General features: G+C 37.6%; 1 long non-coding RNA gene across 1 annotated transcript; it reads right to left on the minus strand.

Moving 5' to 3' along the window:
* Positions 1 to 1,048: 1,048 nt before the first annotated feature.
* On the minus strand, positions 1,049 to 12,638 carry LOC117689908 (uncharacterized). The gene is made up of 7 exons (XR_004602090.2): positions 12,428 to 12,638; positions 9,174 to 9,327; positions 5,331 to 5,480; positions 2,129 to 2,239; positions 1,690 to 2,013; positions 1,380 to 1,468; positions 1,049 to 1,074 (listed from the first exon to the last, which is right to left on the minus strand). It is a non-coding gene; the product is annotated as an uncharacterized lncRNA (long non-coding RNA).
* Positions 12,639 to 13,726: the final 1,088 nt, after the last annotated feature.

Genomic DNA, 13,726 nt, shown 5'->3' on the forward strand with positions numbered 1-13,726 from the left:
ACGCATTCGTTTTACTTTAAAAAGCCGATTTCAAATGTATTGTTTAGTTGATTAACTAAATTAATTATAATAGATGAGTTTTACTTCGTTTCATATGAAAAATACAAAGAAAATTACATGACCCGCTTATGCGGGTTATGCTATTTTTCTGGAATGCTAGCTACCTTCATACCCACACGAAACACAAAAAAAAGTTGTTTTTTTTGTTTTGTTTCCAAGAATCAGAAATTCTGTTACAAAAATACCGTGTAAAGGGTTTATATGTAAACCATTATGAAAATGCCCAACTTTTCAAAATTTTTCTAAATATGATCGCATTTGTACTAGTGATAGATGATGTAGAGCACCCATTACAGAAGTCACATCAAGTTCCCTGGGACGACACTAGCTTTTACCATTGTATTACACACGTACAATTTATTCAGCAGATAATTAATTCCCATTCTTTTGTCATATCCTATCATTTAGACCTTTATTTAATTAAAACATCAAAATCGATAAACAGTTCAGAATTTAAAAACATTAAAGACATAAAAAAATTACCAAAATATCAATTTTTATAATAGTTTGTCGTAATTATTCTGAGTTATTTTTTGTTTCTTAGTGTTTGTTTTCTATCAAGCATATATAGACGCACTTTCTCATTGCTGGAGACTTGAGTGTTTTGAGGTTAGATATTATGCAAATCTTCCTTACCTAAACCAAAACGGCAAAACGCTCAATAATGCAGTGTACTCTGCTGTTGAAATAGATGTGAAATAAAAAGTGATGAGATAAATGTTTATTAAATACAGTTGTATAAGCACGGAAAACGTTCAAAAAATCCTTGTTTATTGACAAATGATGAATTTTGCACATATTGGTTTTCATCAAATGGAACCCCCCCTTTTTCAAATTGCTGGATCCGCCTCTGCACCTCCTGCATGAAGTCCTTGTCTCAGTAACGAACAGACGAGGGTGTGATGATCATGCATGATCATATTCACTGATTAAAAATGTGAAATGAATTAGCGTTTATTTATTTATTTATGTAGGTAAATATTTCACTTGCCTTAAGGCTCCGCTAAATTTGATCTGATAATAAAGAAGAAAAATTATTACAGCGATATAAAAAATGGGAATGTATTATTTTTTTTTAATATATTGTTTTGACTTTAGTCTGTAGAATTCAGGGGTAACTGAATGGGTCGGTAAGTACGACTTGTTGAGGTTTCAGGGGGATTTAATGGAAACATCTCCCGGTCCTAAAAGAAATAAAATTTTCTATATTTCATAGCAGAGAGAGAGAGAGAGAGAGAGAGAGAGAGAGAGAGAGAGAGAGAGAGAGAGAGAGAGAGAGAGAGAGAGAAGAGAGAGAGAGAGAGAGAGAGCTTGCTTACTACGGGATCAGTAAAGAAGTCTTCTATCTGTTTTCGTCTTGCCGCTCTGGCCTCCTAGATACTTCCCTGCAAGGTTTCTCATTATCACCCTTATAAATGACAAAAATGTCAAAAGTATATTTTGAATACATAAAATATTTCAGCAAATTTAACTTGGGATATATAAGCGATTTTGGATAATTAAGACGATGCTACTGCATGTATACTCCATCTGAAGTCTTTTTTTAGCCAATATCGTAATATCCTCTTCGAATTTATTAATTTTGAAAATTAATTCAATATGTTTTCTTTGTGCTTATGCAACACAAACCTCGTCTTCATTTGACGATCCAGTCTGGATCAAAGACCACTTCTTAGTTGAGCCCTCGCTTTGTAAATACGATGTTGCTGGTTGTTGTTTGTGTCGTTATTCAGTAAATAGAATTTTGGTAAAATGAAAATTAAGAAGCAGTTATAAAATGGAAAAAAGATAAATAAACGGATAAATAAATGGATACCGGTACAATTTTTATCTTGACTTAAAGTTGACATGTTTCTTACATGATGATCGTCCTTGACATCAGCGAGTTGGTGACCTAGCTTTGATAATCTGTGTGCAACTTCCGGTCTCTATAATTCCGTCACTCAGAGATTTCTGTGATAAATAAAGGTAGATTTATAGGACTGTGTAAATGAAATAAATAATCATGATATCACTATAATTGCTTTGAGATAATATTTTCAGGTAGGTTAGTGTCAAAGTTAACAACCTTGACGATATAGTTTCCACCATCGTTTGATGTGACCCTCGATAAAGAAAGAGGTTCTACAGGCCTGGATCTCGAGGTAACTTCTCCAGTTTTAGTATTCGAGATACAAATCTATGAATAGGCAAAAAAAATAAAAAAATCAGATACTGTTCTTTCTCACCCCACAAACGGTCACTATTTACTCTCTCACCAGACTCTTCTAAATTTTTCTCTCTTTTCTCTCTCACAACCCATCTAAGACCATAAAATCTACTCTCACCACGCTCTTCTTTAACTCCACTATGTTCCCTTTCTCTCTCTTTACTCTCGTCTCTCTTACCCCTCCCTCTCATCCAACCCTGTAACCCCCCCCCCCCCCCATCTCTCTCAACCTACTCATCCGTATCTCTCACCCCTCAAACTCACCCTACTATCTCACTCTACTTTCTCGCACAACACAATCACCCCTCTCTCTCTCTCTCACTCACACTCTCTCTCTCACACACAAATCACTCACCCCTCAATCTCTCTCGCCCCACTCACTAACCCCTCTCTCTCTCTCTCGCCAAATTCACTCATCCCTCACACTCTCTTTTGCCCCACTTACTCACCTTTCTCTCTCTCTCGCCCACTTACTCTCCCCTCTTTCTCTCGCCCCACTCACTCCCCCCCCCCCTCTCTCTCTCTGGCCGCACTCACACCCCTTCTCTCTCGTCTCACTCAATTATCCTTCTCTCTCGCACCACTCACTCATCCCTCATCCTCTCTCTCTCGCTTACTCACCTCACTCTCTCCACTCACCCCTCTCTCTCTCACCCTACTCACTCACCCCTCACTCTCTCTTGCCCCACTCATCATCTCTCACTCTCTCGCCCCACCCACTTATCCCTCACTCTCTTGCCCTATTCACTCATTCCTCACCCTCTGTCTCTCCCCCACTCACTCACCCTCTCTTCCTCCACTTACTCACCTATCTTTCTCTCTCGCCCAATCACTCACCCATCTCTCGCTCCACTAACTCAACCCTGTTTCTCTCGCCCCACTCACTTATCCCTCACTCTCTCTTTCGCCCAACTCACTCACCTCTCACTCCACCCACCCCTCTCTCTTTCGCCCCACCTACTCTACCCTCTCTTTCTTGCCCCACTCACTTACTCCCTTTCTCTCTAGCTGCACTCACACCTCTCTCTCTCTCTCTCTCTCGCCCTACTCACTCACCCCTTTTTCTCTCGCCCCACTCACCTCTCTCTCGCCCCACTCACTCAACCCCCTCTCTCTCTCGCACTACTTACTCTACCCAGTCTCTCTTTCGCCCCATTTACTCACCCCCCATTCCACTCACCCCTCTCTCTTTCACCACATCTACTCTACCCTCTCTCTCTCCCGTCCCACTCACCCCTTCTTTCACTCGCCTCACTCATACCTCAATCTCCCACTCACTCACCCTCTCTCTCGCCCCACTCACCCTCCCCTCTCACGCCCCACTCATTCAACCCTCTCTATCGCCCCACTCACTCCTCTCTCTCGCCCCACTCACTCATCCCTCACTCTCTCTCTCGCCCCACTCACTCACCCCTCTCTCTCTCGCCCCACTCATCTTCTCTCCCCTCTCACACCCCACTCATTCACCCCTCTCTCTCGCCCCACTCACTCACCCCTCTCTCTCTCACCCCACTCACTCATCCCTCACTCTCGCCCCTCTCATCTCTCACGCCCCACTCACTCACCACTCTTTCTCGCCCCACTCACTCATCCCTCTCTCGCCCCACTCACTCATCCCTCTCTCTCGCCCCACTCACTCATCTCTCTCTCTTTCGCCCCTCTCACTCACCCCCTCTCTCTCTCGCCCCATTCACCCTCTCTCTCCCCTCTCATTCAACCCTCTCTCCTCTTTCTCTCGCCCCAGTCACTCACCCCTTCTCTCACTCGCCCCACTCACTCACCCCTCTTTCTCTCGCCCCAAACACTCACTCCTTCTCTTTCTCGCTCCACTCACTCATCCCTCTCTCTCTTGTTCCACCCACTCATACCTCATTCTCCCACTCACTCACCCTCTCTCTCGCCCCAAACACTCACTCCTTCTCTTTCTCGCTCCACTCACTCATCCCTCTCTCTCTTGTTCCACCCACTCATACCTCATTCTCCCACTCACTCACCCTCTCTCTCGCCCCATTCACCCTCTCTCTCCCCTCTCACGCCCCACTCATTCAACCCTCTCTATCGCCCCACTCACTCATCCCTCACTCTCGCCCCTCTCATCTCTCATGCCCCACTCACTCACCCCTCTTTCTCGCCCCACTCACTCCTCTTTCTCGCCCCACTCACTCATCCCTCACTCTCTCTCGCCCCACTCACTCACCCCTCACTCACCCCTCTCACTCACCCTCTCTCCCCTCTCACGCCTCACTCATTCACCCCTCTCTCTCGCCCCACTCACTTATCCCCCACTCTCATCCCCCACTCACTCACCCCTCTTTCTCGCCCCACTCACCCCTCTTTCTTGCCCCACTCACTCATCCCTCTCTCTCGCCCCACTCACTCATCCCTCTCTCTCGCCCACTCACTCATCTCTCTCTCTCGCCCCTCTCTCTCTCTCTCTCTCTCGCCCCATTCACCCTCTCTCTCCCCTCTCACTCTCGCCCCAGTCACTCACCCCTTCTCTCACTCGCCCCACTCACTCACCCCTCTTTCTCTTGCCCCAAACACCTACTCCCTCTCTCTCTTGTTCCACCCACTCATCCCTCACTCTCTCCCACTTTCTCCTTGCTCTCTACACTCACTTTTTCTCAGCTCACTCACCCCTCTCTCTCTCGCACCACTCCAATCTCTCACCCCCTGACACCCCACTCACTCATCCCAGTCCCTCTCGCCCGCCCACTCTTTCCTTTTAGATGGGAGAAAGGGGTGAGGTGTGAGAGGGGATAGTTGGGTGAAAATATGAGTGAAATGGGGAAGAGAGAGGAAAAAGCGTGGGGCGAGTAAGTGAATGAGTGAGCAAGTGCTTCCCTTACTCACTCTTTCAATTGAATCTCCCGAACACTCACTCTCCCCCTGATCTCCTCCTTCTCACTCACTTCCTCTCCTAAAGATAACAACAAGGCATATAACTTTATTCATATAACTTCAACCGTGTAAACACCCAAGTCCAAATCAAATTATTTTTAGAAGTTGCACAAATTTTCTTCAGTGGCGTGTCTGTACTTTTTCAAGAAATCAAACATACACAATCAAGACGTCTTTTATTGCCCGGGAGAATTCATATAGCAGCAGTTGCATTTCGAGTTTCATGAACTAACTTCTTAATGATGAATCCTTTGTACATGTTATTCGTGATGCTCCACAATAGGTTTTGATGCTCTGTCCTCTTCATTAGCTACAAAGACGTAAACAAAGACATAGGTAATCACAACCTTGATCATAATAAATGTACATGAAATCATAGTTAATGTTCTTTTATCAAAGTATAGGATATTGCAGAGTGGTTTGCACAATATCATATCATAAAATACAAAATTGTTTGATAAAATATATCATGATACAACATAGATATAACAATATCATATTAAATAAAATAAAATTGTATCATGTTATATAATACATCATCGTTTCATATAATACAACATTGTGTCATAATTATGAAACAGTATCATATTTATATATACAATATCATATCCATAGACGAAATATCATATGATATGATATCATGTCATATGATACAATATATTACAACATCATATCTTAAAATATCTTATCATATAAACCAATATATTATATTATATGATAATTTTATATATATATATATATATATATATATATATATATATATATATATATATATATATATATATATATATATATATATATATATATATATATATATATATATATGATATTGTATCATGTGATATTTTGTATTATATGATACAACATTATTAAATCACATGATAAAATATTATATAATACAATATCATATGATTCAATATAAAAGGGATTAGGAATAATAATGATATATATCACATATCAACAATCGTATCTATCAAGCAATTCTGAGTGAGGAAGGGCAATGTTGTCATAGTATCCTTGGTGATGGAGTTTAGACCCTCTGTCTCGGCCTATATGTACCCATCTCAAATTACTGATCATAGGCGTCGGAACGGGGGGGGGGGGGGCACTTTTTTGAAAAGGTAGAGTTAACTATTAGATACATAGCATCAGGGAGGGACTAGCCTCCCCACCTTTTTCGCAGCAAAAATAATTGTTCCTAAATTTACCTTAGTGAAGAAAAATATTGCAAGTGATACTGAAAATTGGTAATGAAATTATACTAGCACAAGATATATTTTGAATCAATGCAAACCTGTAATTAACTGTTCAAAAAACTTACACCTAATCCAGCATCAAGATAATCGCGATCAAGCTCTGTATCTGAAGCTATCCCTATTTACACACCCATAGTTACATTTAACTGTTTAAGACTGTTTAAGTCTACTTCATTTTGTAAACAGTTCCAAGACCCTAACACAATTTAAGTTGTTCTAAAATTAGGGATGATAATCGGTTACAAAATTGCTTACCGGTTAATTGCATGAAGTTTCGACCGATTAACCGGTTACATGTAACCATATCAGAAATTACTTTTTGGAGACATATCTTTTTTATTTCATTTCAAAAAAAAAATTACGTTCACGAAGACTCTAAGTAGGTTAATTTGTCAGTATGGTCATGTTTAATGAGAACACTTCATTATTTAAAAAATGAGAGAAAATAGTAACACACATGTGACAATTAACAAGCATTAAATAGCATGTGCAATTTTTTTTCATAGTTACACTACATTGTCACTATCATCATATTAAACCAGCAATCCTTTCGTTTCAGTTTTTGTTAAAAAAAAATACCATCGGATCAATAACGACAGATGATAATCGGCTTTTTAAGTTTGTTAACAATGATGCCTGTCGCAAAAAATATCTTTTTAGATGGCAGTGATGTACCTGGTAATAATAAATATTTCTTGCTAGACCAGAAAAATTTTGAAACAGTACTTATTCAGTTTCAGACCACCATTTCAGAGGATCAACGTTTTGTCTTCAGATTGTTTTGAAAAGCTGTTAGAAAGTCCAACAATTATTTAGCTTTACATTTGTTTTGGAGGGGTAGGGGTTTTGTTCTGTGCTGATGCGCTCAAGTTGCGCGCGTTTAATAAATGGTAAATCATCCAGCAGAAACGAAAATGTAATTTTGAAACTGTCAGTATTTTATGCACCTTTCACACGTTGTTGTATTTGTGGTCTATACAATGAAAAAAATTAAGTTTATGAGATTTAGAGAACGAAGCAACCACATTATTAGCAATATTACATTTTTATGTACAAAAGCAAAGATTTTCCCATCAAAACGGCGACAGAAAGAATATGTATAGTATCAAAATGGGATTTCATGATCATTCACGCATAATTAACCCCGCCCCCCCCCCCCCAAAAAAAAAAAAAAACAAAAAAACACCGCTGGACATTAAGGACAATTTCTAGGTGTTTAAACAGAAATAAGCACCTTTAACTCCAGTACACATCCCACGATTTAATCAACACGGTGTAATACCTAAACGGCTGCTATTGGTAAAAATAACGCGGTCAATGTTTCTATTCGAAAATTATAAGGCTACTAGCTGAAATAGATAAGTATTTTTCTTCGTACATTGAAGAAAATGCCCTTATATTCAAACATTTTAGCTTACTAGTGTAGTAGTTGACAACCCTTACGGAACAAAACCCATATTTTGACACTAAACTATCAGTCTATTTTTCTACAAAATAAAGAATTTATATTAAACCAAGCGATTAATTGTCGTTGATTTGGGCACATGTCCAAGCAAACTAGTCTTTTGAACTTGATTGCGCCATATTTAAAGAAAATTCTAAGAAATTGAAGCGACATATTATTTGATATTAGTACTGTGTATAGTTTACTGGTCAGAATTTTCCATTTTAATCGTTTATTAAAAAACTATAAAGATATAACTTCAAAGAACTCATGTTACGGCTACTATTAGACAACAATACCGGTTTCTATTGGAAATATAAAGTTCCTAACTTTAATGAAGTTACTTCCCCGTTATGCATTGAATTAAACAATTATGTTCAGTGTTTCTATACTACACTGTGATCTAAAAGGAAATCATTTATCTATTAATGAAAGCTCTTAGCGATGTTTGAAAATGTTAAATTATGAACGTTCATCGTTCTTGGTGCATGTTGAATTTTTATGAAATTTTTCCGATTTATTTCTAATCTGATTAACCAATTACAAAATTAGTATCTACAATTTTAAATCTAGATAAGCAAAATCACTTCCGGTATCTGAAGCTACATCTATGATTCATTTACATAGTGAAATCAATCATGCAAATTTGAATAATTACGATTATTTGCATAAACATGTGGCCAGCTCCAAAAATCTTAATCTCCTCCAGCATCCAAAACCTATGGCTTAGATTCAGCATCCAAGCCTGTGGAGTGCATCATTTTCAGAAACGTTCGGAATCCCTCTCCCTTGAAAATTGAATTTTCATATTAAATATTTGAATTCTTCGTTAATCCAGCTTGTGATCACGTAAATATTTAATGCAGGGAACGACAACACGTCTTGATCAGAGAAGCTCACTTGATTTTACTGCAGGTAAAGTATGTCTCGGTTTCTCCTTTCTTTCTCATTTTAATGATTATTTGGTTTTCACAATAATCTTGGTATGAAAAGTATATCAATTTAGCGAAAAATAAGGATAAATGTTATGTTTGTTTGTTCAAATGTCGCCTCTATCTTTTCAGAATAAAGGACATTGCTTAAAATAGTTGGTCTACCTACTAAACTTCGCATTGCAAACGACATGAAAGTACCCGGAAGGTTATATTGATAAACTGAGCAAAATGTTCAAAAAGTGTCCAAACGATTCCCAATGGTTTTCATTTCTGACAATTTCTCAGTGAAAAAAGGGAACATGTCATACGAATAAAATTTGATGGGACAGGGTTTAGTATAAATATTTTAAAAAAAAACACACACTTACAGAAGATAAAAGTACAAGTTGCGAAACTTTGATGATGATGATGATGATGATGATGATGATGATGATGATGATGATGATGATGATGATGATGATGATGATGATGATTGTAAACAAGCTGTTCAACGTCTTTCTTTGCTGTAACAATATAGTTCCCCTAGAATGAAAAAAATTAAGAACATTAATTTGTATTTTACAAATGACTTACGGTGGTATGGGATACCTCCAGATTGTGACGTATTATTTATCGAAATAAACAATGAAATCAAATATAACTTTGTAAACACTTTCTACTCCATGTTTATAATCTAACAGCGTAGTGCAGTGGGTAAGAGGGTTCACTTCGGATCTGTAAGTCAAGAGTTCGAATTTCTCTTGGGATTTTAAACTTTCACCTTTCCTAAAAATTTTAAAACGTGGTTTTCGAATAAATATTGGGAAATTTGAAAATTCTTAACCGGTGAAAGTATTCAATTGTATATCGACAGATGTCCCATACCACCTTAATGTTCCTCGAGCTCTTCCCACCAATAAATCATTTGATAAACTAGACAACATTGAGATGATGACGATCTCAAAGGGTCCCGCTTAGTGGACATAATGATGAGAAGTATTTCAGAGAATTTTGCTTTGACCTTGACTTCGAAATCTTCCACCTGGCATAGAATGTCTAATTCAATCTCATTACCAATTACATAGAGGCATTTTTGTTCAATCTGAACAAATTAACCAAATGGGAAATAATCTTATGGTCTAAAACTGATTATAAAGAGATATGCTATTGTCTTCACATTGACTTGGTTCAAGGTCACTGAACCTGAACGCCATTAACCAAAAAGTCTGTTATACATGTTTATATATAATATCATATATTTTGGCAATATTTTTAGTCAGTTTCGGGCAGAAACAAGCCAGTTCAAGAAATGTTCACATTCTTATCCTCAAATGTACATGATGGCAGCACACCTCCCTTAAGCAAGACCTATTTACAGTAACTTTACTCTGTACAATGTACATTCAAAAAGTATGAATTATCCAGGGATGGATTGACCCAATCTAGATCCTCGTGTGTATTGGTATACCCCTTTTAATAAATAACTACATTTTTTTAAACAATAAAAGAATGTACTACGCGGATCAATTATTGTTCCATCGTAAGGGGTGGGAAGTCCGAGTTTTAATGTTCCCGAGCTCCCTGAACTCCGCACATGCAATGAATAACTCTTGCTAAAATAATTTAAGCTCCATGTAACTTTAGACAACTTACATGTTTTTTGTTATTGTTGTTTTTTTAAAAAGAGAAAACAAATATGTTCAAGTTTGTTAAGGTTACGCCCATGCACTTGCATATATTTACATCTATAAAAATACCAAGTATTATTCCCTCTATTTCTTATATAGTTAATTCATAGCTCTAAAGAATCAGCCAGACTGAAATCTACACGCCCCGTTCATAGATTGGTCGAAATCTACAGCGGCTGAAACTGAGAAGAAATTGAAAGGTCTGAAACTGACACGCCCTGTTTATCGATTAAATTGGTCTAAATATACAGCGACCTACGAAATATCACGGACTGCACGAAATAATCATGATGATGTCAGACTCGAAGTATCACAGGAGACGATTTGGCTGTTGCTTTTAGCTAACGTACTTGGTATGTACATTAACAGTAATTTAGTAAATTTTACTTACTTTTCTTAATCAATTTATTAATTAGTTAAAAGGAAGATGTAAATATAAACAATAACATGCTCTCTTTGATGATTTATGTGGGTTATGAAGGTAGCAATCATTGCAGAAAAAATTTACATAACCCCTAATGTCGCTACCTTCATATCCCGAATGAATCCCCAAGGAAAGCATTTTATTGTTTAAATGAATACTAACAGACATTTTTAACATTTTTGGGGGGCAGACATTGCATGTTTTAATATTAGACAATTTAATTAAACATACAGAACGTACGTACCAGTTTTGCATAGCAATAGAATTACTAATTTTAAAAAAATGTTTGCTATACATTCATTTTTTAAAAATATAATTCAGGCACGTAGCATCGTTTTTTTAATGTTGAAAGGGTGGACTATCCCGAATATTTACAAGCAAACAAACAAAAACAAAACTTTGCTATTTATTAAAATACAAAATCAATAGGGGTGGTGGCAGTTCGTTCAAAATTCATTTTTTATATACGCTCTATAAATTTAATCAAGAGAAAATTTCTTATTTGCAAAATAAGGGGGGAGGGAGGGGGTCGCCCCTTGTCTACTCCCCCATTACCATCTGACCACCTTAAACTACATGTACGTGTCTGATTGTAACTAAAGCATTTTAACTTAGTTTTGAAGACCCGTGTTGAATTTCTATTGTAATTGTCTTCCGTCAGTGTAGTGTTTCGTTTCTAATTGCTAAGATTTCCCAGCTACCAGCCTTTCTTTGTCAGTTTCAGCGCAGGCGCAGGGAAAGATTAAGAGATTTCTTCTACATGTAATATAAAAAGGAAGGCAATGTGAATAAATATTTTTTAATAAACGCATTAAAGAACGCATTCGCAGTCATGTAGCTACGGGCGCTGATCTAGAGAAGGATGTCAAAGGGTTTGAATATCTCACCCTTCAGAAAATATCAAACCCTATACATTTACATAATTAAATTACGGAAAAGTAAGATTTTGGTTTCCCAGGCAAGCAAAAATATTCCTCGGACCCACCCCCTACCCCCCTCTCCCAATTTGAATTTTTTTTATCAGTTTAGCAGAGCTGTTGCAAGTAAAATTTGGATGTTTCACTGCCATTGTTTAACAAATTCCAGGATAAATACCAATTGCACGAATTTTTTGTTTAAAATAAAAGGTAAAAAGTTGTTGATTGTCGAACAGATTGTTAAACGCAAAAATACAGGCACGTAGCAACCACTTTTTCTCGCAGCTACAAATTTTCTTTAATTTACATGTAACAAATACAACCCGCACTTTTTTGGGAGTATGAAAATAAGGAAATGAAGAGTGAACTTAAAATTAAAGAGATACTACGCCAGCCCCCCCCCCCCCCAGCCCCCCCCCCCCAGCCCCCCCCCCAGCCCCCCCCCCCCCACAAACGGATAAGGGTTTTGAAGATTATGTCTAGGTTTTTTTTTTGGCTTGTCAACCCCCTCACACACACACACTTTCAAAAACGATGCTACGTGCCTGAAATAAATCACCAAATGACATAAAAATGCGAACATGTAGTGCATATGTATTTGAATTTCTACGTACCTTTTGAATTTTACCAGCTCTTTAAACTAAAACAAATTTCCAGACAGGATTCTGTTCTTGTAGGCCGCGCAAGACTATTTAACGCCCATTACCCTCGAAGACTGCTCAGAACAATGTGTGTCCCTGCTCTTGGTCACGTCGGCAATCAGATCGACCGTACGGTGAGCGATCATCATGGACACACTTGTTGGGCAATCAACCTTTGACCATGGAGTCAATGAATTTCAGACAGAACAGGTGTCATATTATACTCATGAATCAACTACCATCTAGGTGAACCTTGAGGCACCGAAATTTTAAATGAATATGATATTTCTGTCAAAATTATGTTAAGTTACATGATGCAAAAATATGGGCAAAGATATAGAAAATATTAATTTTTCTTAAAAAGTACAGTGTAAGATCAATATACTTATCCCCGAGTACCCAAACTCCGTCACCATAAGCAGAAAACCTCCCGCGTTTCTATGTAAATTATTTTTTGTGGTTTTTATCATTTGCAATCACTAAATATAATCTGAAACAATATAATTTATAAAATTATTACCAAAATATTTTTTATTTTTATTCAAATAAGCCCTCTGAATACGACGCTTATCACATTGGCGGATCCAGAGGGGGGGTTCCGGGGGTCGGAACCCCCCCTTTCTCTGGGACATAATTTTTTTTTTTTAAACTTGTAATGCCCATTTAAAGGCAATTGTCCCCATTTATAATATAAATACTGTAATTATTTCAAATAAATGCTTTTAAAATTGCTAATTTAAAGAATTTTTTACAACGCACCGTATTTTACATGTACATGTATTTCTTATATGAAAAAACCCTAACGATATTTTTTTTTATCGAAAAAGGTACTCCCCATCAGCATCCGGTGCTCACATCTTTGAGTAAACATGTGGAAAATTTTTTAAAAAATTAACTAAGCATTGTCGCTAAAAACACAGATTTATAATAACATCTCTAACATCTACAATGTATTGTCTATTCTATTTCTTTAAAAAATGGATTATAGTTAATTTTATGCAAGTTATGCTATTTTTCTGGAATGCTAGCTATACCGTACCTTCATACCCACATGAAACACAAAAGAAAGCCCTATTTTGTTTTGTTTCCAAGAATCGGAAATTATGTTACAAAATACCGTGTAAGGGGTTTATATATAAACCATTATGAAAATGCACAACTTTTCAAAACTTTCCTGAATAATATTAGATCGCATCTGTATACTAGTGCCGGGTGATGTGGCGCACCCATTATACAGAGGTCACATCAAGTTCCCTGGGACGACTATTGCTT

The sequence above is a fragment of the Magallana gigas genome, chromosome 5 (genome assembly GCF_963853765.1).
Source record: "Magallana gigas chromosome 5, xbMagGiga1.1, whole genome shotgun sequence".
NCBI lineage: Eukaryota > Metazoa > Mollusca > Bivalvia > Ostreida > Ostreidae > Magallana > Magallana gigas.